Below are 27,448 nucleotides of genomic sequence, written 5' to 3' on the forward strand. Positions count from 1 at the left end.
ACTGATTGACTGATTTGATTGATTGATTGATGGTTTTTTTGAGACAGGTTTTCTCCGTGTAGTTTTGGTGCCTATCCTAGATCTTGTTCTGTAGACCAGGCTGGCCTGGAACTCACAGAGATCTGCCTGGGATCCATACTGGGATTAAAGGTGTGTGCCACCCAGGCGGTCTTTTTATTTTTAAGCTATGAGGTATTTCCCTGAGTGTAAACTGGAATTGGAAACTAGACCTAGGCTTTACTTGGAGATCTTAGCTATTAATGGGTGGGCTGTTTTTGCTTTGAATATGAGGTAAAGATACAGGAATTTGGTTAGCATATCTAAGAACCCATGGGTATGTGGCATGGACAAGGATCTCTGAGGATTCATAGCAACTGTGATCTGGGTTCCTCCTCTTATAATAAAATCTGTAGCTAAAAGTCTCACATTGGTGGAGAGGATTTCTTCCCCTACTCAGTTTTCCCTTCCTGAATTATACTCATTGGTAAGAATGGCGAGGCAAAATAAAATAAAATTAAAAAGAAAAAGAAAAAAAAGAATGGAGAGGCAGAACACTGAAAATAACAATAATGTACAAAATCTTGCAAATAAACACCTAATACCTCAGATGTGCAGACATTACTTCATTCAGCCTGCTGTTTTCTAAACAGTACGCTGGTGAAAACAAGTAAGCCAGGGCTGTTCTTTGCACCAAGACAGTTAAACCAAGATACATTTAAAGACATCTTCAAAGGGTCAGTCTGATCCTGGTTCTAAGAACCACTCCCTCTTAACCACAAATAATGACCTGGGTAATGGAGCTTGGTAATTGAAAGTATCAGGCAAATAACACCAAGATGAGTTGACACCGCCTGTTGTGCAAATATGTACTTAGGATGATTATAAAAATAACAGCTGCATTATCAACTGGACACCAACCAGAACAACTTACATGAGTACAGAGGGCCAATGTGGTCTGAACTTGCTGTGTAGCATGGATGTGGCACTTTATATGTTTTAAGCATTTCTAAATTCATGGCAGAAATTTAAAAGAGGAGAGATTAGAAAAACAAAGATTTAGTATCTTGAGTTATTAAGAGCCAAATTTCTTGAGTGTGTCAGTTACTCATTGGGCAGTGCATACTTTTTCTGCTGGGCACCATGCTAAGCCCTGGAGAAGCACAAGTAACTGGTGACATCGAGGTACTCATAGCTGGGAGAGAAGCTGCTGCAGCAGTATAGAAATATCCAGTAAGGAAGGTAGAATATAAATTGTAGAGCCTCGTGTTCTCTGATAAAGAACGTGTATGCTAGAATGATAATATTGCTGTCCTTTTCCCAGTTTTTGTGATAGTCAGAGGTAAGAATCTGACTTCTGCATGGGACACAGCTTTCACATAAGCATCTCTTCTCTGCCCTTACTCTGAGATTCAGCTAAAATGTGTCCAAGTCACAAATTATACAGATGACATGCTGGCTGGTACAGCCACCAACTTGAGTGTGCTTAGGCACCTGTGCAGAAGCCAGAGGTCAAGGTTTGGTACCTTTTTCTATTACTTTCCAACTTATTGTTTGAAACAGGGTCTCTCACTGAACCTGGAGCTCAATGCCTAGGCTAGAACTGCTAATTAGTGTAGGGCCCACATGTCTCCACCTCCCAGTGCTGGGATCACAAGTATGTGGTACCATGCCTGGATTTCACACAGGTGCTAAGGATCTGAACTCAGGTCCTCATGCTACTCAGTAATCACTTTACCCATAGAGCCATTTCCTCAGCCCTACAAACAATACTTTTTAAAGAAAAACGACTTAAGGGCAACAGGACCCCAGAGCTGAGGCCCCTGGAAATGCTGTCATAGCAGTAATGTGCTCAGTGACTAACCACTGCACACCCACTGGAGGTTAGCTGCACACCATGAGCCAGTCCTCCCCAATCTAAACAGGTCATTTGCCCACTCTCAAAACACAGCAACAAGCATCATGGAGAGATCCACTTACCCCTTCACTACAGTTTCAGAATAGCTTAAGGGTCTCATTGTGAAGTACAGAGGAAACCCAATCTGGCATCTCACGGAATTTCCCCACCTCTGAGGTGCAAATCATGGTCAAGGAAGCAAACGCATGGCTTAAAGAAGGCCCTGCAAGAGGTTGGTGGCAGAGCTTGCATGCTAAGTCCAAGTTCACAATTGCTAGGCTATGTCCACTCCAAGGTGAAATGGGATGGTGAGCATTGAGTTTCAGTCCTTCACCTTTACACTTAACTCACTTAACAAAAGGTATTTTGTACTTAGTTCAAAAGGGGGCAGGAATAGCTTGGGCTTAAACACATTTTTCCAGTGATAGCACCCTCCCACCTCCCCAGCCACAAAACTGCCAATCCCTTTTTCCTGTCCAGAAATTTTCCTTGTTTTACTTTATCTTGATGACTCCCTCTCCAACAGTGGTGTGTGTGTGTGTGTGTGTGTGTGTGTGTGTGTACACAAGAAAAATGCCCTGCCTGCTCTAAATCATTCTGTCTCTGATGTTACTGTGCTAAGGCCAGAAATTGGCAAAAACTTTTTTAATTTGAAAAGATGGATTTGTCCTAAGCTCTCCTATGTCCTAGCCCTGGATCTAATGTCATCCCCATCATCCCTGATTCTGTGGAATTGATGGTAAGAAAGGAAGACAACTAGGGCCAGCAAGATGGCTCAGTGAGTCAAGGTGCCTGCCACCAAGCCTGGGGACCCAAGTTCAATCCTGGAAATCCACACAGTGGAAGAAGAGGACTGGCTTCTACCAACTGCCCCCTCAAACACACACACACACACACACACACACACCCCTTCACAATACTCACACACACACACTCACACACATATATACATACACACATACACACACCACAGATGATAGATAGATAGATAGATAGATAGATAGATAGATAGATAGATAGATAGACAAATGTGATTTATAAAGAAAGGACAAATATGAAACAAATCTATCACCCACACATAGTTCAGCTGATGTCTGATTTTCGAGTGATTCTCCACAATGGCCTTTAAGAAGGGATTACTATCCTACTGTATAAATAAAAGATAAGATAAATTATCAACAAGATTAAATATTCACTTCTTAGCAGGTGCTGTGGTCAGTGCTGAAACTCAACCAAGTCTCATTTCAAACCTCCTGCTCACTGCCTGTCCCATAAGCAATGCTGTTCAGCATCTATGACCCCAGCCCCTTCAAAGCTTGTTGGTTCTTATGACAAGAACTCCTTTTGAGAGATTCTAAATGCTGTCATCTGTGTCCACTGACCCCAGCCCTGCTTTTCAGCTCCCATTATTCCTCAAGACAGATACTATATCAAGCACATATGTCAGCCCACCCAAGCCTTCTCCGTGCTGCTTCCGTTTCTGAGTAACTTCTGGGATAGACCTGGAACCTTTGTACATGCTAAGAAAGCATTCTACCACCTAGCTACCTCCACAGCCTCCAGTCATTCCTCTTTAAAAAAAAATCAAAACTAAAATTTTAAAACATATGTATGACATACATAATATGAAAACTTAAAGAAACTAAAGCAGAATATCCTCTGGTCATGGATGTTATATCTGTGCTCAAATAAACAACTTAAATCTTAGGTGATTTAAAAAAAAATAAAGTTTTATATCTTCCCAAGAACAAAATACTATGTATGAGCCTTAGGTTAAAACCTCTAGTGTAACTAGTACCAGAGTACAACAACTGAAGAAGGGATTAGTGGTACAGAACTTCACTGGCAGACCAATGGACAACAGAAAAGCTTTTGAAAGATGAATATGTAGAAGAACTTAGCATGCTGACACTTCAAGTTAATAAAGGAAAATAAACTACTCAACAAATGATCCTGAGAAAGTATCTATTCAAGAAAAAGCAACAGTATTGAATCCCTACTTCACATGTCACACTAAAGTAAATTCCATATGGCTTTTTTATAATGTAAAAATGAAAACCATAAATAATCTATCAGAAAAACCCAGATGATGATTTGTATAATCTTATAGAGTGATAATCTAAGCATGCTATTAAAATAAATAAATATTAATACAAATTGTAACTTTATTGTTTAATTTCTCTGTGAACATAATGAAGGGACACAGCACGATTTTTAGATGTGTATGTTGGGAACAGTATGACAAAGAAGAATGCAAAAAAGGTCCAGAAGCCATTAAGAAAATGAGAATATGTTACAGAGGTTAGTATTTACAAAAGACAAAACAAAATAGCAAGTAAGCTTCAAAACATGTCCAACATCACAGTAATTTTCAAAATATGACATTCATGAACATCAGGACAACTGGTCCCTCTTGTTCACTAGTGAGAACAACAGTGCCTTCCAGAAGACAACTTGACAGATTTACATTCACTATACATATCACCAATGGCAAAAATTCAAATGTGGAAAGATATAAAAAGTAAAAGATCCTGGTTCTAATACACATAAATTTTAAATGGAGATGTCCTTTGACATCTTGTTTGTCTTGTTTGTCTCTTGCCTAAGTAAAGTGTTGAACTAGAGGGTAAAGATAAAAATGTATAACCCTCACAGTGTTCTCCCAACAATAAGTGACTGGGAGCCAGCAAAGGCTTCTTGGAGCAGATCTGAGTAAGAGCTGTGCTCAGAACAGAGTACAGTGAAGCTTTAAAGCTGGGACATACATTAAATGTTATATTTATCAGAAAGGAAGACAGCCATAGCTATGGAAAAGAAAGGAGGCTGAAGAAGCCATAATGTGTTCCATTAACATAAAAACTAGCTTGTGTATATAAATGCACATTAATATAAGAAGGATGATACACAGGGAACCAATCCTGAGTAGTGACATATGTTTGAGTGTAGAAATATATGCATAAATAAAAACAAAGGCCTATCCAGGAACTTTTGATAAGTGTTGGCAGCATGTTGTCTGCTCCTCTTCCTCTCTCTCTTCTCATACTGCCCAAATTATTTACATGCATGGGTACTCATTTCTCATAGAATCAGAGAAAAGGGCTCTTTCATTTTTAAATATATTAAAAAATTGGGTAAAGATTAAATTAAGACTCAAGCACAAGTTATTTTTAGGACAAATCATAAGGTCAAAATGACACTGGAAAAGATAAATGATAGGTTGAAATAGTGCTATAAAATGATTAAATTTACCTTATTAAGTAAATTCAATGCTTATGTATGTATATGAATATGATACACCTACATCATACATTTATCTACTTACATTATAAGTGATTAACCCTTTACAAAAAGGCTGAAGGAAATTGGAAAACTGTTTCCAGAAAGTCTGTTTTGATGTGAGCATGATTATTCTTATGATTTAAAATACAGAAGAAAAGGAGATGAAATGGCAAGGAGAGGAATTCAAAGCCACCTGTGATCACATATTTAAGTAAAACACGGTCTATTCACAATGCATAAAATTATTTAGTTATTAAAATGTTTATTTAGACTCCTAGGCAATAACTCAACAATATGCTAGTGTCACTCACACAGCAAAAATAGGGACACAGATTATATTTACATGCCTCTAGGAAAAACCAGTCCTGTGCTTGAACAAGAGGCTAAAAAGGACTGTTGAGCTGTAACCATGGCTGCTGCTGGCTTTGGAAAGGGGTAAAGTTCATTCTTTTCTTTCTAGTTTTTAGTTTTTCATAATGCTGAATATTTTTCATTTAAAAAAAAAAAAAAAGCAGCCGGGCGGTGGTGCCACATACTTTAATGCCAGCACTCAGGAGGCAGAGGCAGGCAGATCTCTGTGAGTTTGAGGCCAGCCTGGTCTCCAAAGAGAGTTTCAGGAAAGGCACAAAGCTACACAGGGAAACCCTGTCTCTAAAACAAAACAAAACAAAAAACCATAAAGACCCTGAAAAAGTATACAGTTCCAAATGGAGTTCACATTTGCAAAGTTCACAATCCTGACCAGTATTGTGCACTGTATTAACATGCAGGACATCTCCTTAACTAGTAATATGAGCTCCCTTGCCTATATTCAAAAGCCCATCTTCTAGAATGGCATACCACAAATCTGTCTCATGATTTTGACACTGAGATTATGTAGAAGGACAGCAATCAGTTTTGTCCCTAGCATGGAACTGTGGTAATATTTTGTTTGTGATCTAACAAATAAAACCTGCCTGAAGATCAGTGTGCAGAGCTAAGCCACAAATGGTAGCAACTGTCACTGTTATGTTCAAATATTTAAGTTCATTTTACAGTGTTGAAGCTCTTTAAACTTAATGTTAATGTTCTCCTCAGCATCTTAGTTTTCTCATCTATAATATAAAAATAACCTTATCTACCTCAAAGAGATTTTTAGGATCATTAAGATTATCCTAGCTGGGTGGTGGTGGTGGTGGTGGTGGTGGCGCACACCTGTAATCCCAGCACTCGGGAGGCAGAGGCAGGTGGATCTCTGTGAGTTCGAGGCCAGCCTGGGCTACAGAGTGAGTTCCAGGAAAGGCACAAAGCTACACAGAGAAACCCTGTCTCAAAAACCAAAAAAAAAAAAAAAAAAAAAAAAAGATGATCCACCAGTGGGTTGGAGAGATGGTAGTGGTGGTTAAGAGCACCGTCTGCTCTTCCAGAAGACCTGGGTCTGATTCCCCGCACCCACATGGCAGCTCATAGACAGCTGTCTAACTCTAATTCCAGGCTACAGGCTACCTGACACCCTCATGCAGGCAAAACACCAATGTTTAAAAAAAAAAAAAATTATCCACCTGATGGTGGTGGTGCACGCCTTTAATTCTAGCACTCAAGAGACAGAGGCAGGCAGACCTCTATGAGTTTGAGGCCAGCCTGATCTACAGAGCAAGTTCCAGGACAGCCAGGGATACATAAAGAAACCTGGTCTCAAAGGGAAGAGCCTACAAAATAATGAAACAATTTTTTGTAACTATTGTCAGCAAACTTTTTGTAAGATACCAGACAATAAGTAATCACATTTCTGTGACTCACACGGATCCTATCACATACACTTGACCTTCCCTGAAGGAACAAGAGTAGCCATGAGGACTCTATAACGGAATGTACCAGCTGTATTCTAACAAAGTTTTGTTTATACAAATTAGGGCCCGGGGGGGGGGGGGGGGGTAAATTTGGTGATCTGCACATCTTTCCTGCTCCCAGATCCCTGGACTCCCATGCCAATCTAGCAATACCTTCATTATACCATCTAGGCCAGTGCTTTCCCAGAGTGTGTCCTATGAAACACCAGTTTCCTAGTATACAAGGGAACTCAGAATGGTTCTGTGGTCACATACGTTCAGAAAACCCCAGACTAAACAGATTTGGGTTTAAGGAACTTTTGTGCACATTACTGTCTATGGAAATCTCAAAACAAACAGGTAAAGAGAAGTTTGCAACTAATTGTTTTGTCATAATTTTTAAATGTGTATCCACTCAGTGATACATAGATCATAAACAAACCAGGCAAAAGTCTACAGTTTACCTTCGAATGGGAAGGCAAGCAAGACACAAAGCAATGAAGCGGCATGAACAGTATTTCAGACAAGAGCAAGTAATGAGAAGTAGCATGAAGCCATGAGCACGGTGCACAGTAGAGCTGGAGTGTGGGACCTCAGACGCCCAGAAATAAAGTGTCATCCTATATAGTTTACAAAGGGTATTTCTAACCAAAAAAAAAAAAAAAAAAATGAATTTTCAAACGAGCACACACACACTAGCCAAAAGAAAACACTAATAACATCAGATAAGAGTGGCTTGAAGTAAAAAACAATCACTGGAGAAAGAGAATAGTAATAATGATAATCATAATAGTAACAATAAAAAAGCAATTCACCAACATAATGTAGCAGGGCTGTTTGTATGCACCTAATAACATCGTCTCAAACTACTAGTTAAATTTAGTAAAAATATAAGGAAGAGTAAACAAATACATAATCAGAGATTTTTTTTTAATTTCACTTAATTTTTTTTATTATAAAAGGAAGTTCTGTTGAGATAGATCAATGGATAAGGGCATTTACCACTAAGGCTGGTGACCTGAGTTCAATCCCCACAATCCAAGTGGAAAGAGAGGAAAGACTCCCACAGGTTGTCCTCTGACCTCCATGTGCACACTGTGATGCTCATTCACCCCTGTGCACACAAACGCATTCATACACACACACATAATAAATTAAAATTTAATTTAATTTTATATACTTTTACATAATTTTATATATTAGATAATTCTCTTGGTAGCTGTTAAAATATAGAGACTAGGGAAAATATAACCAGTATTATCAATCTGAACTAATGGATTTATTGAGACTGGTGCAGCCAACTTAGAGATGACTAAGAGTAACCATGGTCACCTCTTCTGTTCTCCGTATGGCACTAACTAATACAGTAAATAAAGAAATGTAAAATGTAAGGACTGACAGAAGCAAAACTAAATAAATAAACAGATAATGTAAGCATTGAAAAGAAGACACTAAACCACATTAACCCTGTAGTAGTTAATCTTGCCAGTCAACTTGACAAGATTTACAACCTCTAGAGGACACACCTCTGGGTGTGTCTGTGAGGGAGTTTCCAGGGTGGTTTAGCTGAGCAGGGAAGGTCCACCCTGAACATGGATCACACCATGCCATGAGCTGAGGTTCTGAGAGAACAAAAAGGAACAGAATGAGCTGAACACCAGCATTTGTCTCTCTCCACTCCCTGACTGCAGACACAATGTCGCCAGTCCCCTTGGGGTCCCACTGCCATGTCTTCCCACCACAGTGCATTTATAGCCTCAAACCAAGGGCAAAATAGACTCTGAAATTGTTCTTGCCAGGTATTTCATCAGAGCCACGAGAAAAGTAACACATATAAACTATAAAGGAGTCCATAGAGGAAGAATTGTATGTGAATTTGGCAAATTTGTTTTTTGCCAGAGCACTGTACAAAAAAAAAAGTATACTATGTATAATCCCAAAGAGAATAATATTTATCAAAACTATTTCAAGAGCACATTTATATAAATACCAGTACAGACACCAAATATCTAAGTAAATTTTTAATGAAAGCCATATAAAATCTCCTTATAATAAACTGAAATTCTTTGAGAATAAGTATGAAGACTGGCACTGGAACCTATACTTGTTGTGGAGTAGATGATTTAAAGTTCTATAGGAGTCATTCTCCCCAAATTAACCTACAGTTTCGATGCAATATCCAACAAAGTTCCAACGGTCTATCAATGTATAGTTTCTTAAACTGAGTACACATAAGCAGAGAGAGAGAGAGTGCAGGCTTCCTAGGCCAGACAGCCAAACTTAGAGAGCAACAGTAACGGCCAGACCTGCCCACAGGAAGACACAGGCAGCACAGACTCCTGGCAGGGTACACAGTTGCTCAGTAATGTGGGCACCATGAAGTGATGAGGAGAGAGAGGAGTCCCATTGGACATCTTTACAGAAAACAGCAACCAGACCTGGCCTGGTTCTCACACTCCTAAATCCATTCTGGATGCTTCAAGAGAGGAAACTTTCAAGGGGAGACAGTAGCCGAGAGTCTTAAATGAAAACTCAGTAGAACATAGGTACTCATAAGTGTTTCAAGACTCCATTACCACGTTCATATTATTCAAGTGCTGCATTTTTCTAGCGAAATGAATGGCAGGTGTCCCAGTGTCAGGGTTCCTTAGCCCAGTGCAGTCTGCAGAATGCAGTGTTTCTTCTCACCTGGCTGCTCATTTGCCATCTTCTTCGGGCCTTCTCTGAAGGTACCTGGAGGGTTAGCCCAGCACAGGCTCAGCAGGAGCCAGGGGTATAAATGCTGGTGAAGGAAAATCTCAGCCTCTATAAAGCAAGGGTCTTAGGCTCTTCCTTTAGGAAGGCACCTGTGACCCAGTCAAGGCTCTTCCATTTTCTCAGCCTCTCAGTCAACACTCCTGCACTCTGAAGGTGACCACCTGAAGGCTGCCCTGCCCCAGCTGTTGCCACAGCCTCCACCGCTGTTGGAAAGTACCTATCATGAACTAGTTTTCCTCCAGAGCACATCTGGAGTTCCAAGTCAGAAAGGTGAGGCAAATGACTGAATAAGACAGAGGTTAGAAAATCAGTAAGATTCGTAAAGGAGGGCTTCTAAATGGCCTACAAATAGAAAAAGGCATTAAAATTTAGTCCTACTTTGAGACCCAGAAGTTGAAACCATAAGATGTCCCAAGATGCCCCTAGAATGCCACAGCCACAAAACCTGACAGCAGCAATGATGGGATCTGGAGCTGGCAAGAAGAGCCCTCCTGTCCCACTGGTAGGAGTAGGAAAGGACTTGTCTCTCAGTAAAGAACACACCTCATCCTAGGATCCAGAAACTCCATCTCTCAGATTCTCCCAACAAAGGTGCATGCACCTGTGCACATGTGAGAGAAAGCTTTACTTTTTACTGGAAATGTTGGCCAACACAAGAATGGATAAATTGCCACCAGTACCCAATGAAATACTATACAATGATGAAAAAAAGCATACTATCATCACACAGAACAATCAGAATGGATCTCTCACAAACAATGTGAATTGAAAAGATCTAGATGGAAAAGGACAGAAATCTACAATTCTATTTATATTCAAGTATAGAAAATAAGCAAAGCAAAATTGTCCTGTTTAGGCATGTCTGATCTAGGGTGAGACTATAAAGAAAATAAAAGACATTGCCTCAAAAGAAAGGCAATGTCAACTTTATCTTTGGGTGGGGGTGGGAGCTTTCAGGTGCTGAAAACACTGGGCCTCTTCTTCTAGACAGTGGATGTAAATGTTTTCCCCATGATAAAACACCTTTTTAAAATCCAGGTGTAGAAGCACACTCCTGGATTCCCAGCTCTTGGGGATAGAGAAAAGGGGCTAAGAGTTCAAGCTCAGCCTCAGCTACACAGTAATTTCTAGGTCAGCCTTCGATACATGAGACTTAGCTCAAAATAAAAATTTTAAGAAATGAAAAACTTTCTTTTTTGTGTGTACCTTTCTATATAGGTGATATATTTTATAATAAAAATTTAAGAACAAGTATAAGCGTCTGACATTTAATCATAAGACAAACAATCTAACTGAAAATAAAAATGCAAACTAAAACAATGAGGTCTGTTTTTGACTATGTGGTGTGGGGTGTGGAGAAAGAGGCATTGATGGGAATGTCAGAGTTAAAAATGGACAGACCAACTACAGAAAAATATTTGGCCACATCCATTTAAAATTTCAAGTCCTGGTCAGGCCTAGGGGTACATCCTTGAAGCCCAGAACCTAGGAATTAGATGAGAAGGATCAGAGTTTAAGGTCAACCTCAGCTATGTAGAGTTCAAGGCCAGCCCTGGATACATAATACCCCATCCCCACCCCACCAAAAAAAGTAAAATAAAATCTCAATCTATATATAACCTTTAGCCCACAATTCAATGTCTAGAAACTTCCCATATATCATTTGTGCATAATCACATATTCTACAGGGATATTTGCTACAATATTGTTAATACCGAAATACAAGAACCAGTAAAGTGTCCATTAAAGGGGATAACATCAGTGCTAGTATACACATATATTTGAATATAGTGTAGCATGTAAAAAATAAGAAAATTATATAAAAACATTCTCAACACATGGTAAAATTTTCAAAAAAACATACAAACAAATATGTTTAATACAGGACCATTTATACTGAGGAGATAAATCCACTTTACAGTTTTTCTCTGTTGAGTTTATAAGAAAATAGTAATAACCATGGCACTGGGGAACAGAACTTAGGATCCTGAGGGACTTGAAGTAAATAAGTGATCTACTTTTTAAGCTATATATCTTTTGTAACTTTATAAATTTTTACTATACATGTGTGAGCTTTTCAAATAAGTAAGTTTATTTTGGAATTTAATTTCACAGAAGTCCTCACAGACCTTAACACATAATAAATGTTACTCAAGGGAAGGTTACTGAAGCCAGGCCTTATTTTTAACACACACTAACATAGGCACAATTGGTACATTGGGCAGCAACATTTCTGAGATGCCCTGGAGGGAGCGCAATTGACAAAGCCTAAAAATGCAATTTGGAGACCTATGGTCCTGGCATGATGGTCACACTGCAATGGAGGTGCCTTTAAGAGCACATATCTAAAAAAAAATACACTACTAAATACTGTTGAACAGAGCAAAGATGAGAGACATTTTAGCCTTGTGCTAATAAACGCAGAGTAAACATCACAAGCTCACATACATGAAGGGAGAACAAGCCGTACCTGTGCCCAAACAGGCCCATAGAACCTACACGCCCAGTATGAAATTTTTAATAAATTTCATTTCTCTTTACCTAGGCATACTTGAGCAATAAATGATTCTTTCTTCCAGTTGATTTTTGCCTATCTGCTGGTACTCATGCCCTCGGGGACATGGTGAGGCCTAACAATTTATGCAGAAGTAAAACGGTGACTGTAGGTTGAATCAAATTGTTTCAACTTGACTCCCTTCCTTGCAAAGGCAGCTCAACAAATGAAGCAGTGCTGTGGACACAACATTAGCCCACACTCCATGACCACTCTGGAGTCTAACTTTGTCATGGTGTCTATGAATACTGCATTTAGTTGTTCTCATGTCTGCTTTTTAAGCTAGTTCAGTCATCTACAGGCCTTGTTTGTATACAGTTGTGAATGACGTGCAGATCATTGACCTGAGTCCCATCAGAACAGGAGTGAATTGCACTTGGATGAGGTGTACACTGCCATTCTGCAAACTCGGGAAGCTGGTCACTCACGAGTTGGTAGGTGGTGGTGTGCCTCCCTCCTTATTCACAGACTACAGACGCCTGAGTTAACATTTAGCCTACAGGGAGTTTCATCTACCTACTTGCTTGTTACAATCTACATAAGAGCTATCGTTCTGACCAAGCCAGCCAGCATCAATAGTTTTATCCCATTTTTTTTTCCTTTCCACAGATACTGAGTACTACGGGGACAGTACACCTAAATTTTTTTTCAAGTTCTATCCAGTGTCAGACCTTTTATTGCTTGATTAATTTTTTAATTTTCAAAATAATGAGTTTCATTATGACATTGTCTATCACTGTACTTCTCTCATGTCCCCCGCCCCCCGTTAGTCCTCCTCATAATGAACCTATTGAGAGAATTGTCCGATCTTTCCTTTTATACTGTACCTTACTTAGTATACAGCCTTCAGTAAACATTTTATTAAGCCAAAAAGTTCAATTTAGTTAGTACAATTTTATAAATTGAAAGTTTATATCATCAAAGTACATTTTTTTAATCATCCATTTTCTGTGGTAAATTGTGATTATTAACATCCTGGCTTTTGCTTTCTGTGAAATATCTCATAGGGTACGTTATTTGAACTTGTGTGTGTCACAGCTTTTGTTGTGTGCTGGTAGTGTCTTGGAGACTGCTGCCAAATTGCTTTCAATTTCAAGTCCATTACAGAGACATCCAGTATAGAACCTGATTTTTATCCCCCCATTCTTCAAAATAGGGAAACTGATCTGGAGCATGGGAGGTAGTGGGAAGCAGTGAATAATCCTCTTGCTAGCTGATTGCAGAAAAATAATAAAAACTCTCAGGTTTTTATCTTAGTGAGAATCATCACTGAATAAAAAGCAAGCTAAGAATTCAAGATCATTGCCCAGAAAAGAGGGAAGCAGAGTAAGAAGAAAAGGCTGTGGGTTGTTTACAAGCATCCTGAACTTTCTTTGGAGCTGGTCTGGGAGCATTTTTACTTTTAAAATATTGTTTCATTGTTCATCTCCTTGTCACAGCAGCATATGGATGTGTTGCTATGGAAGATGATGGCTACAGAACCACAAAGTGTACCACAACATCAGTCACCAGGGCTCCCCCCATCGAGTGTCACCCTCACAGACCATCTGGTGCTCCTTCTGCATAATGAGCAAAATATTGACTTAGCACTTAACACTCTAGGGAGGCTTAAACCAATTTTTTAAAGCAAGAAAAATTCTTGCCAATTCAAAACAGAATTGCACCATATAAATCTTTTCCAACAGAGACTTTACATGGCCAGGGTTACCTGTTGTAGAATTGTTATTGTCACAGGTGAACTGTGCAAATAGTGTGACCCATGAGGACAGTGGCCACAGAGCAGATGTTGCCCAGAAATCCACCCACTAAATTCCTGTTCCTGGTGTAGTCAGTCCACTTCAGGGGTGAATCATAGCAAGGTGACTCAGTCAAGCTTGATAAGGGACCTCGGAATTTCTCCACCTTAACGCAGAAAGATTAAACTACTAAAACCTAAAAGTACAGGAGCTAACCAGGTTCCAAAATAATGTTCCCAGACAAGCATGGCTTCTCTATCACTCTGTTTTTCTCAGAACAGCTGTCTAAAAGGAGTTCCTCACATTAAAGACAAAATGGAGGAGATCAAGGTTCTGAACTGTGCCTCTGACAAGCCCATCTGAGTGTCTCACCATCGTCAGAATGCATTCAAGGGGAAAGCAAGCAAGGCAAATCGGAACTCAGCAAAGCATCACACTGAGAAATGTCTCATTTCAGAACAGCAGATTGCACATATGTTCTTTTTTTTGTCCCAACTTCTGTGAACCAAATGCTTACCTAAGGACGACAAAACCAACCATCATCCTCTAAATGATGTGTGCTAGGGAAACATGTTGTCATGGAAGATGAGAGATGCGCATAAAGCTGTAGCTTGCAAAGCATGTATCAAAGCACTCAAATACACCCACTCATGATAGAAAATTTACGTGAGCACTGTGGGATAGTTTAACTCTGCAAGAAAAACAGCAGTGCACAACATCTTTTGATCAGCAGCCAGCTACAAATGGATTGTTTCGGAGTCAGTATTACATCACACTGTGTTCATGCCTATGACTCCTCTTTGAAAGACTGGATTTTCAGCAGTTACTATGATAAGCAGCTGTGCTACAATGAATGTGAAACAGGAAATTAGGGTGACAATGTGCAGTCTGTTTGCATAGTTTAAAAAGTGGCAAATATATCTCATTAGCAACAATGGCTTAAGAATGAGATCAGTCAGTTATGGTGCACACCTTTAATACCAGCAATCAGGAGGCAGAGGCAGGCAGGTCTCTGTGAGTTCAAGTTGGACTGGGCTACAAAGTGAGACTTTGTCATACAAAAATAGAAAGGAATGAAATTAATGGTTTTGCTCACAGTTTATCTGTATTATCTTTTTCAAAGAGGTGCAAAGTTAAGAGCACATAAATACCTAAACTGGGTGATTCCAGCCATATAATGAAGTGAACTGTGGCTATTTCCTTTGGGCAAGAATCGCTGTAATAAAATCATTGATACCCTAAGTACATGACAAACCAAGTAACTTGAAATCTGGGGTGAACCCTTTAGAGCTGCACAGTCCCAAACGTATACAACTCAAGGAAGCCAAGGTACTGCTTATAAATAAAGAAAAGTGATTGAAATGGATCATCCACTTCCCAAGCAATGCAGTCATCTGCATGCAGAGGAGCAGGGCTGCCCTGAAGACACTGGAAACAAATCCCCTAGGTGTCAGTACCTTGCAAAGCAAACACACTCTGAAAGAAGCCCCTGAGAGGGGTTTGGGGAGATAGACTACACCAAGGATGAAGCCTCTGGAAACACCTCCATCCTGCCACCTTAGGGAATGACTGCCACATAAATAATGTTTGTGAGACTTCACACTCCATGTGCTGACCGTATCCAACCATACTGATCCCAGACCAAGTGTAACCAGGAAAAATGTACAAGACCTGTTGGGGAAATGGATAACTAAAAATGAAAAACAAAAAACACAAAATGGGAGACTCTAGCCACCATCCCATCCCACACCCAAGAGACACGTAAGAGGGTAAAGCTGGGAAGAAGCAAGGAGAAAGATCTTCACAGAATAAAGTAAAAAGAAGCAGGAACCTATAACTATCAACAAATGATCTCAAAGGTAGAACACAGATGAGGTCGGGCAGTGTCCACAGCTGTGATCCCAAAACCCTGCAAAACACCACACCCAATACAGCCTCAGCAGCCAATTAAAAAAAGACTCAAATTTGAGAAGTTCACATATTCTTACTAGCAAATGAGACTTTTTAGTGAAAAATCAATTTTTCATGTAAATATATGACTACAAAGTATCAATAAAAACATTTGGTAGTTTCCTTTAATGCCAAGAACCACACTATTGTTCTGCTCTTGTGTTCTTTAGTGAACTCAACACAATGGACTGATTATATGGACTTATCTGTGCAATTATTTTACTAAAACTAGGTCAGACCAAAGGAAAACTTTGGTACAAGCAGAGTAAGTTGATACATAATAGTCAAAAGTCCCTCGTGTTCCTCCCTGCTAAGAGCTAACTGTGCCTGTAACTGTTTCCAAGAGTCCTCAAATTTATAAAACATACATTTTTTTTAAAAGATATGTTGGACAAGGAGTGCTATAAATGAGTTAGGGTGACAGAATGAAAATAATTCAAATACAGGAAGCTCTACACAACCATGTTGTTAACAACCATGAAACACAGACTTTCACTTTCACTCTCACATGAGCTGCAGGAGTAGCAGGCTTGCAGCTCTCAATACCCAGATACACAACAGCTCACCTGCACAGACACACCTCTAATCCTATGACTTAAACTCAAGGCCACATCACATACCTGGCCATTAATAATTGCCAAAGAAAACAACTGCCATTGGGAGTGGGTATTAAAACTGCACATGAAAACTGTTTCTGAGGGCTGCAGGTGGAACTCAGTAGTTGAGTCCTTGTCTAGTATGTGCCAGGCCCTTAGTTAAATCCTCAGTATCAAGTAATAATACATTAACAAATAAAATGATCCTGAATAAGTAACTGCAGACAGAAAATAAAAATAGTCTGTAATTATCTCCTTTTCTACTAAGAACGTGTGTTAACATTGGTCATTTCTAAGGTGATTCTCAGCCTACCCTACACCACTCCCTCTCACCAGCTTGAATAGCCCTTTTCTTGTCTCTCACCTTAATTTCTATATAGCCTGATACCTAAGCTCCAACTTCTCCTCTTATCAGGTGACTGCTTGCTCCATCCACAAGCTTCCAGGTATTTTTCTTAAATACAGAGGTGAGCATGTCACTGTCAAACTCATAACTGGCATGGTTCCCCAGCATCCCTTGATATAACACTAAAATCTATACTACATTCAAGATTTTTGTAAATCTGGCCTCAAAATAAATTATACATTCCTTTCATTAGGCCTTTATTACTGTTCTTTTTCCAAAGCCATTGAAATGTATTCCTCTCCACCTCCAACTGTCACATACAAATGCTACTTCCTGCTACTTCCTCCATCAAGTCATCTCTCTTTAACATTTATTCACTCTGTGCATGAGTGTGTGTGTGTGTGTGTGTGTGTGTGTGAGTGTGTGTGTGTGTGTGTGTGTGTGTGTGTGTATGTTTGCATGCGCACAAACCCATGAGCATGTGCTTGTGGAGATCAGAGAACAACTTGCAGATGGAAGTCAGGTTGCCAGGCTTGGTGGCAAGCACCTTTATCTCCTGAACCACCATGGTAATGCCCCCTGACAAGCACTCTTGAGAGTTAAAGTATACAGACTAGAATGCATCCCTCATGCCTTAAGGATTGAGAACATGACCTTTATGTCTCTCCTGGATATGTAAGTTTGCTCTGTATATAATGGCTTTTGTCCTCTTCACTAGGCTGTCTTCTCATGGAGAGAAGACTTATCTTGCTCATTTTAATTTCCCCAGCAAAGTCTACACAAGTTCTCTGACTATCAGGAACTCAGAAACATTCTGTGAAATTTAAATATGAAGCAATTTATGCAAACAAAACTCCTGGAGAAATCACAGCTAAGAAATTAATAAGAGGACATTCCCAAAGAGGAAAGATAAAAGTACTTGCTATTGGCATGCTATACCTTATTATATACATCTTATCCACTCCATTCAGCAACTATTTAAAAAAAAAACAAATTATAAAAGCATTATGTGTATCCATCAACATGTTTTAAAAAGCACAGGGTAATGTCTTCAGTGACAATGTTTCTCAGCAAAGCAAGTGTGTCTGCCTTTGCAAAAACCTTTATTTCCTGAATTTGATTCTTGAATATAAATAATTATCTCTTAAAGGCTAGATAGAAAAGTAGATTATTATCTAAAATATATTTTATTCACATCTCATTAGATTTCCCCTTTATATTTGGAGCACTGACAGAATTTCGGTTATAGCACTTTTCCCAGTAAGAAAGGCAGAGCTTGCTGGTGTTTTTATTCACTGTTAGATTCTGAGAAAATGAAAATCAAAGGAGAAAAATTAGATAAATGAACTTTCATTTTCAGCAACTAGGATAAAAATCCAACATATTATTAACCATGTATTCCAGGTTCTATTCAATAAACTAATCTTGAAGAAAATTTATTTTGTTAAGTTTCATGGTGTGATATTAATTTTTAAAAGTACTGGTTTTGGCTAAAGAGATGATACAGCAGTTAAGAGCACTGGTTCATCTTCCAGAGAACTGAGTTCAATTCTTAGCATCTACAGAGTAGTTCACAACTATCTGCCACAACAGTTCCAGGGAATCCAATGCTTTCTTCTGGCTTCTATAGGCACTAGGCACTACAAGCACATGGTACACATACATACATACATATATGGAAGCAAAAAATAAAAATAAAATATACCTGAAAGTTAGTATTCCTTCTTCCTATATCAAGTTTACTTAATATAAGATTGAGATGTATTTTGGGTAAGAAGAAATAGGTACCTAAAACACAGAAGAGAAATCAAGGACTCATAATGAATTTCAATGTAGCATGGGAAGATGTTCTTAATTCTACCAAATTTTCCCCCAGTCACCTTCTGAGGTACTCTGAGCCACAATACAGGTATAAATGTAGGAAGGATAGGGCTGGCAAGTAAAGCTATCATTGTATGAGCCTGACAATCTGCATTTGGTCCTTGGAAAGTTGTCCTGTGACTCACTGTGGCGCACATGCACCCCAGTTTACACACAATATACATATATGTATACCCATGTAATTAATAACAATGATGATGGTGAACATTAATAATCAATCTAAGGAAGGAACTTTTGCAGGCTATATGACGGACAAAGGCTTTCTAAATGGATTTTCATGCCTGAGACCCAAATGCCAATCCAGAGAAGTGAGTCAGGTGTCCAAAGCTTGGGTCTGGTGTCCAAAGCTCAGCAACCAGACTGCAAATATCACCTGTCTGCTGCAAGCATCCTGATCAGAATCTCAGTTACTTTAAAGAGCCTCATAAAAATTCCTAGAGTCCTGAGGAAAGGAAAGAAGAAGAAGGAAAAAAAACAGGCAATGAGTCAAACGGAAAGTCCCACGGCTACAGCCATTTCATTTTAGAGTCCTGGAAATGTGACAACATCATGAATTGTGTTTCCAAAGTGAAAAGTTTCCTGACTCTAGAAAGCATCTGCATGGATCCAGCTCCTTCTGAGAGCTAACTTTTCTCTACACTCTTTCTTCTAGCCTTTGAAGCCTCAGCTGGAACCTGTGCTCAGAGAAATATTTTAAAAGTCTACAATGAGTAAAACAAAGCTAATTTCACCTGCCACTCTCAAGCTTTTTAGTACTTTATACCTCCTCGGTCATCCTGGAAAGGAGAGAGAAACTCTACAGACAGAAGGATTCTACAAGTGAAAGTCTACTGTGGCTGCCCTGTGGTTACATGGCTCTGCATGGACTGTCTGTGACCACCTTTGCCTAGCACTCTCAGGGCTCTCGGTAGACAAAGCAGATATCCCTGACCCATCACCAGGCTTTGAAAGACAGTAGAATAGGAGAATATGTGACATAGCCCTACCTTTATGGAAGCTTTAAGTGCACATGTGTGGGTTTGATGAAGCCTCTTTTACTCCTGGATCTGTTGTGGGAACAGCATGTCCCCAACAGAAGCTGTTCCTTCAACTTAGGTCACAGACTAAGAAGACATTTGGCCAAGCAAAGCAAAACACAGCCACAGCCAGCCTGTAGATCCAGGACTGAGAAATAAAAGTTTTCACTTGTAAGCTGACTTGGAGTTCTTTGTGACTGCAGCAAAGCTGACACATTCAGAAACTGGTAAACAAGGTGGTATTGTGTTACATAACAACCTCAAAGTCTCTGTGACTTACAGCAACAAGTATTCATTTCCCAGCTTGTGTTACATATCAGTGGGAACAGGTCATCGTCCATGCCTGTGTTCCAGGTCTGTTCTGTTGTCTTCTCGTTCTGAATCTCGGGTAGAGGATGACAAATCTCATGGTTGAAATATGCCCTTCTCATAATAGAGGACATAGCAAGAAGAGGCTTGATACAAGCCTATAACGCTTCTAGAAGAGCCTGGTGGACTTACAATGCTTCTAAAAGAGCCTGAGAAAGCCTGCAATGCTTATAGAAGAGCCTGATGGAAACCTGCAATGCTTCTAGAAGAGCCTGATGGAAACCTGCAATGCTTCTAGAAGAGCCTGATGGAAACCTGCAATGCTTCTAGAACAGCCTGTTGAACTCACAATGCTTCTAGAAGAGACTGTGGGAGTCTGTAATGCTTCTGGAATAGCCTGTGGAAGCCTGCAATACCTCTAGAGAGTCTAGTGGACCTACAATGCTTCTGGAAGAGCCTGGTAGAAACCTGCAATGCTTCTAGAAGAGCCTGATGGAAGCCTGCAGGCTTCTATAAGCTTTTGCCCAGAATTCACATGATTAAGACCCAAGTCAGTAAGAAGGATAACACAGCCTTCATCTTTATGAAACAGAGAATAACTGATCCTCTGGTGGATAAGAGTAGAGCACACCCTGAGGATAGTCTCCTAGTTGTACCAGTTGAGTAGTTATGTCTCCCTCATACCTGGTCCCCATTCTGTAACGAAGGCACTAGATTTTGTAAAACTCAAGTTCAGGGATGTTAGCACTTGTTGAAAGCCATTTGAGGAGAGCTGGGGGCACCAAAATGTGTGAGAGGAGAGCTGGGGCCCCAGTCTAGGATGGCAGGACTCTGAAGCATTTCCCTTACCCCCACCCAGACTTGTGTGCCGGGTTCCTCAGGGAGGGTTAAATATTAACTCAACAGGTGGGCTTCTTTCTATGGAAGCCAGCATTTGCCTAAAAAGGGCTTCAGTAAGCAACCATTCTATGTGAAAATAGGAAATGTGAGGGTAACAGAGAAAATGGGAGAGGCCTATGAACACAGACTCAAGGAAAGACTGGCAGGAATGAGCCTAACAATGAGAAGGAGGACACAGGGGACTAGAAAAAAAAATGGAGAGACTACAGCACTTCTGTACAGGAGCATGTATAAAATAGCCTGCCTGGGGGAAACTTCTACTCTCTGATTCACAGACCATAAGTAAAGCACTAGGGTGTTTTCCTCATCTATAAGAGGTATACACTCAGGTTTTCTTTAAGCTGCCTGAACACTACCACATCTGCACAGAGGTGCCTGTTTTGCAGTCTCCTGACTTAACCATCAACTGCTTTTTAAAACCACTCCATTTCCAGTGCCTCTTCTCAACACAACACAGGAGCCCTTGCTCATCTGAGCCACTACAGTCTGCTATGCCTCCCACTTTCCATAGTTTTAATTCCATTTAAAATATTAACATGCTATAACAATAATGTCAGGTCTAAGCTGGTATTACCAGTTATTTAATTCAAATTTTTAAAACATTAAATAACTAATTACACCAGTAGAAAGTATTCTAGCCATCAGGTAAGTGATGACAACTGTGGAATCTCAGTGGGACAATACTTGCGACAAAAAGCAGGAGAATTGTCATAGCTGGTCTCTAGCCCACGTGGCCAGACTAGCACTAGAGCATAGTACTATGAACAGAATCTTATACAAGTGTCTAGTGCTATCGTGTTTGGGAACACTCACCTTTCTCCTTACACATAATGGGAGAAAAAAATGAAAAAGAAAAGCAAGCAAATATTCTACCAGGTAGAAGCAGCAACAATACAATGCCATACAACCCAGGACTAACTGGTCACCCCATTCATTTCCCTCTAGATGCCCCCAAATGTTGCCCTCTAGTTAACTATGCACAATCTTCCAGAAATACGACTAATTGTGTTGCACAAGCACAGCCTTGGATATTTTCTTATAATTCAAAATATTCAATAAACCACAAAGGGGATAGAGACATGTCTCACCATTTAAAAGCACTTATTGATCTTACAGAGACCCTGGTTCAATTCCCAGCACCTACATGGCAGCCCACAACCATCTGTAACTCCAGTTCCAGTGGATCTAATCCCTCTTCTGGCCTCTACAGGAACAGGAACACATGTAGTACACATACATACATGCAGGCAAACATACATATAAAATAAATAAATCTTTAAATTACAAAGTAGACTAAATCAATATGCATTTACTTGATACATTGCTAATGCATCTTAGAAACATCCTCTTGTTCATTCTCAGGCATCAATCAATGGTTCTGGTTGATAATACTGACCAAGCATCTACTCTGGTCCCTGTCATAGATATCCCAAGTAGAAAAATTGTACTCATGTGATATGTGACTCTTCATGACAAGATATGATCATCAAAGTCAACTCATAACCTATAAGACTATCATAACTTATATGTGTGATTAGATGAATGACAGATACATTTATTAAATTTAAATGAGCCAAAAAGTGACAATAGAAAATCTAATTATAATAGATGGCATAATATATCATTTGTTCAAAAATTGTAATTTTACAAACAGGGACCATATGGCAGAAAAATTATACCATTGAAGTCACAAAGATATGGATTCTAATTTCAACTCTATTATAGTATGACACAAGCAATCAACTTAATCTGAATCTCAAATGGCTAATCTTTAAATAAGATAGTATTGAAAACATACTGCATTTTTAAAGATTCAGAGTGATAATAGTTACTTACAGTTCGTTGAACAAAACTTAATACATGATTGGCAATAAAGTTTAAGAAATGTAGCCGGGCAGTGGTGGCGCACACCTTTAATCCCAGCACTCAGGAGGCAGAGGCAGGCGAATCTCTGTGAGTTCAAGGCCAGCCTGGTCTACCGAGTGAGATCCAGGAAAAAAAAAAAAAAGTTTAGGAAACATTTGACCAGAAAAGTGTAGTGAATACATTTATAAATCCCTTGTTATTTTGTTTTGTTTTGAGACAAGGTCCTGGCTTCCCTGGAACTTACTCTGTAGATCAGGTTGTCCTCGAACTCACAAAGATCTGCCTGCTTCTTGCTCCCAAACGCTGGGGTTAGAGTGTGTACCAACATGCCTGGCTTATAAATCCTTTTCCAGTGACAAGTCACAATACTAGCTCAAGAGGGCACCTGAGTTTGGATTTGAAGCACTGACCAAGCTGGGAGTGCGGGGTGCTGCTGTTGGGTCACTGGGCAGCTCTGAGAGCTAAGTGGAACTGCAGCCACTTCTCTTCTGCTCTCTGACCTGATGACGCCAGCAGTGTGCTCACCACACACTCATGCCACGTGATGCTCATCACCACAGCCATGGAGTCCAGATCACAGACTAGAACTTCCAAACTGAGCCAGAACAGCTTTCCCTCTTTGCAATTTACTCCAGTGACAGAAAGCTCCAAGACAGATGGAATAAATCATTTTTCTCTACTCTTTCCTCTTAAAAGCAACTAAAAGAATGAAAATGAGAAATGACTTAATAAAATGATAAAGAAAAACCTACAAGATCAATGAAAAAATTATCTTCCAAATGCATTCAAACCAGAATAAGGTTTCAATGATACATTCTGACACCAACTTCACACTCAAAATAAGAATATATTTCTCTCAAAATAAAGGAAGCAGACCAAATGATCCTTTGATGAAAGTGGTATGCATTAGGAACATGGAAAGCAACAGAACTAGTAAGGAATAGTCCCATGAAGAAATATCCTGGTTCTGCTCCAAGGAAATTCCAGGTAAAGCAGAGCTCAATAAAGAAGAAACACACAGGCAGACCATCTTGTCTATGATCTAATATCTTCAGATACTGTCGAGGTAGAGAAAAGTAAGCAGAAACCAGCATATCACAACACAGATAGCCTGACTTACAGAGCATCAGTGTAAGCCATACCAAAGCTCTAGTGCTACAAACTGGGGAACCGACAGACATAGACTATGACAGGTGAGGAGGGGGTGACACCAAGTACTAGCAAAGGCTGCTGAGACAATGAAAAAGAAAATATAAAGACTAAAAAATCTCCTGAGAAGCTTTGAGACGTGGGTAGCAGTTAAGGCATAAACTTGGAATGGATTAAAGTATAAAGAGTAAGTATCTGTGGAGAACTCAGCCACCAGTGGGTTATCTACACCATGGATTTTCCCCACAACTCTCAGGGAACATCACCAAAGAGGAGGCAGAAAGACTGTGAGATCCCATGGTCATGGAAGACTGGGATGAAACATCTCCCAGACATGACAGGGCTGATGCACTCATGAACTCACAGAAAATATGGGTATCCATACAAGACTTAACACAAGCTCAAACCAGTCAACACTCCTGCATGGAAAGGATAAGGATTCATGGAAAGTTGATGGCTTCTAAGGAAGGAAGAGCCAGTTTTCTTTAGAAGCACAGTCCCTCACATATACACAGTACAACACAACACAAATTGGACTTGGTGTGGTACTTTTTTAATGATATGAAGTTGGAAGCTGTGTGACAGAGGTGACTCATCCTCTACTGACTTCTAGACTCGCTCTTACTCTATCTCCTACTGAAGACACAATAACAAAACCTGACTTTCCAGTCTGTTTTTTGTTGTTTGTTCTTGCTTAAGGACAGGATTCTGCTGTACTGTGTTTTTTATTATTTTTCCTCATAATATCCATGGTTCCTTTTGATTTGAGGTCACAATACAAAAGCCCCTAAAGTAATTCTACCTATTCTAAGTAAAAAGCCAAAGTTAAGTTTTATTGTCTGAGAGCTAGAAGAACTCAAATAACAAAAGACTCCTTTTGACGTAAGTGAAAATTATTCCCAGTGTCCTTTCTATTTACATATCTTTGATCATTTTGTATTTTAACCATTCTTATTTTTAGGACTTTTAATTATTACTATATATCAACTGTATATAGTAATGGGTTTCATTGTGATACTTAGCCATTCTTTATTAATGTTTACCACCTGAAGAGCTTAAAATAGGATTCTTTTCCATTGAAAAAGGTGATGCATATTCAGGCTAACGTGGAAGGGTAAAAATCTCATGGGGCTCCACCCATAGACAAAGAACTACAGACAGTTAATGACTGCTGAGAGAGGGAGGATCAGTCTTCCCCAGAGATGAGGCCCTAATTGGTTATCCAATACAAAATGGTCAGCCCTGAAATCATGTACTTAAAAGCAACACTAAACGAACTCAGCAGGTTGTATTTATCCGTGTGTGTGTGTGTGTGTGTGTGTGTGTGTGTGTGTGTGTGTAACACTAATAATCAAAGAAGAGGCCATAATCTGAGAAGGAGTAAGGGAGATCACATGAGGGTTAGATGAAGAAGAGGTGAGAGAGATTGGAGGGAGAGGACAAGGAAGGGTTGGAAAGAGGAAAGGGAGTGGAGAAATTGTATAAATCTTAAAAATTTTAGACACTAGGCTGGGATTCAGATTAGAGCATTGCTCAACCCTTATCAGAGAAGCTTCTTCTTACATTAGACAGCAACTTAACCAAAAGACTCAGCACTGGACAATGTGCAGACAGGGAGAGACACTGGAGTACTCAGCCCCAAATGGAATGTCTATATCAAACCTCTCCCCTCAAGGCTCTAGGGCCTTTGTGGAAGAGAAGGTGGAAAGAGTGTAAGAGACAGGAGTGGTGGATAACTCCAAGGAAACAGAAGCTTGTAGACACAACAAGACTGATGGCCACATATGAACTCACAGAGACTCTACCAGCATGCACAGGACCTACACAGGTTCAGAGTAGACAAGATCCCAACTCTGAGAAAGGAAAGTGGACACAAAGTCCCACCCCTAACCAAGAAGCTGTTTGTCATTGATATCTGCTAGGAGAAGGAAAAATCAGCTTTCTCCAATGAAGCGTCACTGGGTATATCAACCACACTCCAGGCAGTGCTCAGTTCTATAATAGTGTTATATTAGTGAAATTTGTCCTCTGACAGTTTACATGTGTGCACAGTCCTTTAGCACTGCTCTCAGTCCCTGCTCTCACATTCTTCCCACCCTGTCATATTTCCCTCCCCTTGCAGGCCCCTTCCCATGTTCATGTCTTTATATAACAAATGCTCAATCCTAGTGATCAATATGCAATTATATCTAACTTAGTTAATTAACAAAAGTAATCTAATTTATTTAATTAACCAAATTAAACTACTTAATCCTACTTAGAATATACTATGTCATGCTATAAATCTTGTTTAAATAGCATATTCCTAAGAAACTGGAGAAAACTGTTCCATGAAAACAGACTGAGAAGGGTGTAGCCCAGTGGTAGAGTACTTTTGGCACATGCATGACACCCTCAGTTTGCTCTCCAATACTGCCAGGAAAAACCAGACCTAGAGCTTTGTCTGCTTCCTGGCCACCGAAAGGTGAGCAGCTTTGCTCTACTCAGTTTCCTACAACGATGCTCTGCCTCACCACTCCAGACCTATGAGAGCATGAGTCAAAATCAATTGTTTCTCCCTAAGTAGATTTTCTCTGATATCTCCCATAGTAAGAAAACACTCACTAATACAGTCACCCTGGAGGCATGCCAGCCTTTAAGCACACTGCTGTTTCAATGACTTCTAGTTAAAAGCTTCAGAATCATCAAATCCTTTGATATTTCTCTAGTTTAAAAAAAAAGTCATACTTTCCAAACATTTTCCTAGAGAAAAAGAGAGAGAATAGAGTAGAACACTTGCCTATCATGCCTGAAGCTCTAGAGTTTAATCCCCATGCTCAAATATATATCAGACTTGCTATAATATCAATATAAACACAAAATAAAATGTAGTGTCAATGTGAGTCTCTGGTCTCACTGATACAAGGACAAGATTGTATCAGTGAGACTATTGACAACAGTCCAAGTGTCTTTGGAAGCATATGACAGAGCTGCAGACACTGGGCACTCAGAGCTGTGGTATGAACTGCAGCTACAGACACTGGGTGTAAACTGCAAAGATTCTATGACTTATGAAGTTTAATCATCCTTCACAGGTGAAGTATTCTGTGCATTCCATGGAGGAACACTTCAATTTAAATTAAACTTTTGGATGTTTGGTGATTTCTGGGAAGAGAAAAGCATGTGGCATCATGTTCAGCATAATACAAGTAGAATATGAATTTCTGATAGAAATATTTTCAAGAAAATGAAATCACTGAATTAAATTTTCATTTAATATTGATGCCCTGTATCATCAAAAATACTTAGACACAAAATTACAGATTGGCATCTATTTAAAACATAATATTAGCATACTGATTATATTCATTCAGGAAAAAAAATCACAAAAATGTTCAACATAAATCAAGAGTATATAACACCACTAT

General features: G+C 39.5%; 1 protein-coding gene across 5 annotated transcripts in view; it reads right to left on the bottom strand.

Annotated features, from left to right (window-relative positions):
• The window catches only part of Sox6 (SRY-box transcription factor 6), a 543,724-nt gene that overhangs the window by 455,363 nt on the left and 60,913 nt on the right, over positions 1–27,448 (bottom strand). The window contains exons 1-3 of one of the 5 annotated variants that reach the window (XM_036195526.1): positions 11,607–11,619; positions 7,849–7,850; positions 7,209–7,215 (exon numbers count right to left, since the gene is read on the bottom strand). The exons of the other annotated variants lie outside the window; for them this stretch is intronic. The gene's annotated coding sequence lies outside the window, so the exon portion shown is untranslated. Of the gene's footprint in view, positions 1–7,208; positions 7,216–7,848; positions 7,851–11,606; positions 11,620–27,448 lie in introns of those variants that run through there. 5 annotated transcript variants of the gene reach the window in all.

This window comes from Onychomys torridus, chromosome 1, assembly GCF_903995425.1.
Source record: "Onychomys torridus chromosome 1, mOncTor1.1, whole genome shotgun sequence".
In the NCBI taxonomy this organism is placed as follows: domain Eukaryota; kingdom Metazoa; phylum Chordata; class Mammalia; order Rodentia; family Cricetidae; genus Onychomys; species Onychomys torridus.